Genomic DNA, 4,763 nt, shown 5'->3' on the forward strand with positions numbered 1-4,763 from the left:
TCTATGTCTCTCTGCTGCAATTGAATTGTCTAGAGCTTGTCTTCGTCTTTGCTTTTGGGCTAGAAGAAAAGCAAGCTTGATTTTGGAGCTAGCAACTTTTCTTTTAGCATGCAGCCTCTGTAGTATGCCTCGGTAAAACCATTGGAAGACTTCCTTCAGACTATTCGCCTTCTGACTCCCTCCATAGTGTTGTGTGTGTCTAAAAAATGCATTACGTGCCATGTAGTGAGACTTCTCCATGCCTTGGGTAGACCAAATAGCTGGGCATCCATACTTTTTGACAAAATAGGGAAGGTGGTTATATATGATATGCTGTAAGACATAAGAATGCATAGTAAGTAATAAAAAAAAAGAAGATCACACTTAAGTAAAAGAAAAAGACATAACCTTACCATGTAGTGAGCTATATTGCAGGTTGTCCACGCGTCTTTCATTGACTTTCCAAAATGTTTAATTGCCTCCTCAAAGTTCTTGTAATCACTCTTTGTCCATGTTACTTTGTCACAAAACATGAAGAGTTGATCAAGAGACCTCCACAACTCTGCCTTCCTATTTCGTGCTTCCCCATCTGCCTCATGATCTTTCACAGCATTATGGACTTGCTTCCACAATCCATAATTAATCTTTGAAACTGCTCTACCTTGCCTTACTTGCTTATTGTGTTTGGGTCGAGACAAGAATCTTCTTGCCTTAACACCACCAATAGAGGGCTTGATTGGTACCTCCTTGCCATTGGTAGACTTTTTAAAATCCTTTGTGATTTGAACATCTCCTCCATGCAGACCTATATCGGATAACACTTTTTCCAATGCTTGAAGAGCATCCTTTCTATTTTTTTCGGGACGGATTTTCCAAGCAAATCCAATATATAAAAATACCAATTTCTCAATAATTCGACATAGACCATGCAATGTGCAGATGTGAACATTACATAGTGGAATGTCCAGAATGGCCTTGAAGTCAGGGTCAACTTTATCTCTATTAGGTGCTCTCTTCCACCATTTTGAATCCATTACTTGAGCTGATTCTTTGCAGTAAAGACAAGGAGACTTTGAGTTGCCTCCTTTACTAATGTTATACATGCACTTAAGTGTTTTAAGATCCCCGGCCATGTGCCACTCTACTTGAAAATCACCTTTTCCTGCAACATGGAGATTCTCGCCTTGCACTTGTCTTTTGATTATTGTTGGTATTTCCGTGTGGTGAAACACCCAATCTAGTGTTTCATGGTCTTCGGTCTTCACCTGCGAGATTATAGAAAACAAAAGTATTACTATATCAGATTTGAAAACAATGACCAAAATCAAGTATAAAACAACCCATGATCAAGCCTAACCACCATATGTGTTTCTCTGACTGCACACTAAAATACTTCGAACTCGCTTCTGTCAATGATGTATCAATCGCTCCATTCATCAATGTAATAGTAACTCTTTCCATTTTCTTTTCCTTTACAACCTCACACTCATCCAGTTTGATAACAAATTTCAAAATGCCTTTGCACTCCTCAAATGTTATTCCATAAAACTCGACCATTCTTTTTTGAAGTTGTTGCAGATCTAAAAATATATTGTTCCAAGGATCATACACAGTGGTTCCTTTAACACCATGAAATATTTCTTCAATATGGATATATTGCCCAATAAATTCATCTATACTTTCATTCAAATGACCTCTTATCCTCCACACGGTTGCTGGATTTGGCAGTAAAACTCGTTTAATCCTTTGATCTTTCAAAGTTGAGGATATCGCATGGAAAATCGAACTATATCCCTTCCTGCTAACTCCACTAACATCAAGAGCCTCTTGGATTATAGTGCCATCAACTTGATTATTGGATACAAAGTCCTCTACAACATTGCGTTTGACTGTTTTGTATTTTTTTTCCTCAATCAAACCTTTTGCTACACCGCAAGAAAGCAATCCTTTCATTTGTTTAACAGGAAGAAGGTTCGGGTCCATATTTTCTTTTGCATGCTCCAATAATTTCCTGTAGTAACAACACAATATGACTATATTATTCAGCACCTCCATTCTTATTTTTGCGACAATCAACGAAATAGATATAGTCTGGAAGAGAGCCTTTTTGAGTATACAAAATGATAAATTTCAATCTAACCTTGCTTCCTGAATTCGTCGCTTGCATCCACCAGTCCCAGCCTTCAAATTTGCAATGTTTTTAATCTTCCTGCTACGTTGTCTGTCTCCAAGCACGGTTCTCTTCTTTCTTGCTCTTGTCAACTCTTTTTTACTCTTTGAATGCTCCTCAATTTCATTCTGCAACTGCTGCTCCAATTTTGCACGAATGGCTATCTCCTCCATCTTGGCCCCCTTTTCTTGTAGGTACATCATTTTATACGTTTCCGCAAATGCAGACTGTGCTGAAATATAACCAAGAAGTCCATTTTGTCCATCGCCAGCAAACCTCAGTAATGTGGTGGGATTGACAAATGGAGGTGTAGAGTTTTTTACTTGATATTTTGGATATATGCTTCCATCGCACCATAAGTCAATATGTTGAAGCCCTTCTCTTCTCATATTTTCCTGCTGTTGAGCATTCAGCACCGTATCCTTTCGTCTTTTTTGTGCTGGAGCATATTGTTCTTCCAAGTCGATGTGAAGATGGTGTAATCGCTTCTTCTCAGATAGTGACTCACTAGTATCGGCCATTTTTTGTGCTCCTCAGGTTGCAAAGTTTGTTTTTCAATCTCATAGTCGTTTTGTAACGAATCGTGGAAGTGTGGCGGTATCCATGTGAATATTTTGAAAACTTGCAATCACTAAGTTCAGTGATGGACTCTTAATGAAAGACCTGCACACGTCGGCCAAAGAGATGCGGAATCTTTGGTAAACAAAAAAAAATCTAAGAGGATATTTAATACAAAATCGTGTTAGTCAGACAAAAGATTATCTTATTCCTTTTTGAATTGACAGTTCTGTAGTCCTTACTGACAAATCTGAGCCATGTTTCCGTATTTTACTAATTTTGAGGTCTTTTAGGAGAGAAATAAATCAAAAAATAGTGAATTTCTTACAGGGCCCCAAAATGAGTTCCCTTTTTCCCTAATGGAAAAGAGGAGATAGAAGGTCAATGGAATGGAGGAGATGGAAGTTCACCATTAGAAGGAAGGAGAAGATGGAAGGTCAATGGAATTAAAGGAGGAGATAAAGCCATGGGTTAAGACTTAGCCAAAATTACAAAAGCCAATACAAGTATGCAAGGTTAATTGATTAGCAATTTAAGAACCAATCAATGCATGTGCCAAAAGGCTCTCTCTCTTCTCTCGCTCTCTCGTAGCAACATGAGGATGCAAGGTTAATTGATTAGCAATTTAAGAAACAATCAATGCATGTGCCAAAAGCTATATCCCACAAACAAACATTTTTAAATCTTCTACCAAGCAATCAATGCTATGGAATAACGATATTCTAAACCCGATCTTTTATATTCAATTGCTAATTTGGAATAATAATCTAATTCTAGTATTTTTTTAAAGAGATAGAACACAAAGTTACAAAAATTTGGAGTTGACATGAGATCAAGTCTATTGGACATTATCTTTCTTGTAAATATTAGGGGAGTACTTTATTATTTGGGATTGTTTGCATGAGCGTATGAGTTCTCTTTTCGATAGCATGCAAGTTAATGAGATGGACCACAACCACATGAATATTGGTGTTATTGTTCGTTAATTGTTATCCACCATGATCGTTTCTTTTGATTCCACAAGTAACCTGACTCGTCTCTGCGAGACGAGGGCTACAGACCCGCTCTACTATGTCTCAACATGGGATCTCAAAAGCAACCTTGCTAATTTGATAATTGTGTTGCCACATGCTTTCAAGATGGTAGCAAAGGTAAAGCTACTTGGCAGCAGACCTTGATCCTCTATTCACGAATAGAAGCCAAAGGCTTACTCGCTTTCTTCTTGTTTGACATACCTCAAGATCATTGTACTCCATGTAAGCACATTAAAAACATGCAATGCTCCCACATTTTGTGTACATGTCCACCAAACTGGTTCCCATAGAAAAGTCAAACTCAAAGCCAATCTTTAAAACTTTAGAGTTATTTCCTAAAGTTCCTTTAAACTTGCTTCCCTTCTTCCATCATGCAAGGCTATATTGTTGGATGCCTTACCATGACATCCAAGCATACAACGGACATACTTTTTAAATTCATCATGCATGGCATGTCATTGGCTACAACCTCCAGGTTAATAAATATTGACAATGCCCTCGAAGGAACCTGCTGTAGCTCTCAATGTTGTCCTTGACCTCTGCATAAGACCATCATCAAAACTTTTCCTAGCCAAGAATGTCAGGAAAAGATCAACAATTAATGAAAATTATGCTTTTGTAGAGGGCACAAGCTATACACTCAACATGATGGCATAGCTACATAACCTTACTTGAATGCACCCATTTTTCATGCTACCCCTTTTAAAGGTTGCATGCACCCATTTGATGGAATTTCTACAAAAATATTAGCTAGCCTTCCCAATTCTAGGACCAAAAGCTACAGCTTCTCTCCACTATCTTCTTCACCTTACATGATGCAATCAGAAATGCATTATTGCTGATGTAGCCACACAACATATTGCAAATCCACTATACAATTCAAAAAAAGTAAAGGGAAAGATTTATAATCTACCACAACCCATCATGTATTGGGTAGGGAAATCCCTTGAATTTTTCAGCTACATAAATCTTGCATAAGCTGATGTGTCAATGAAGTCAATCACTTCTCCATTCACATGGAA

Source organism: Dipteris shenzhenensis, chromosome 7, assembly GCF_047967505.1.
Source record: "Dipteris shenzhenensis isolate YYH24624 ecotype China chromosome 7, Dip_SZ_1.0, whole genome shotgun sequence".
Lineage (NCBI taxonomy): Eukaryota > Viridiplantae > Streptophyta > Polypodiopsida > Gleicheniales > Dipteridaceae > Dipteris > Dipteris shenzhenensis.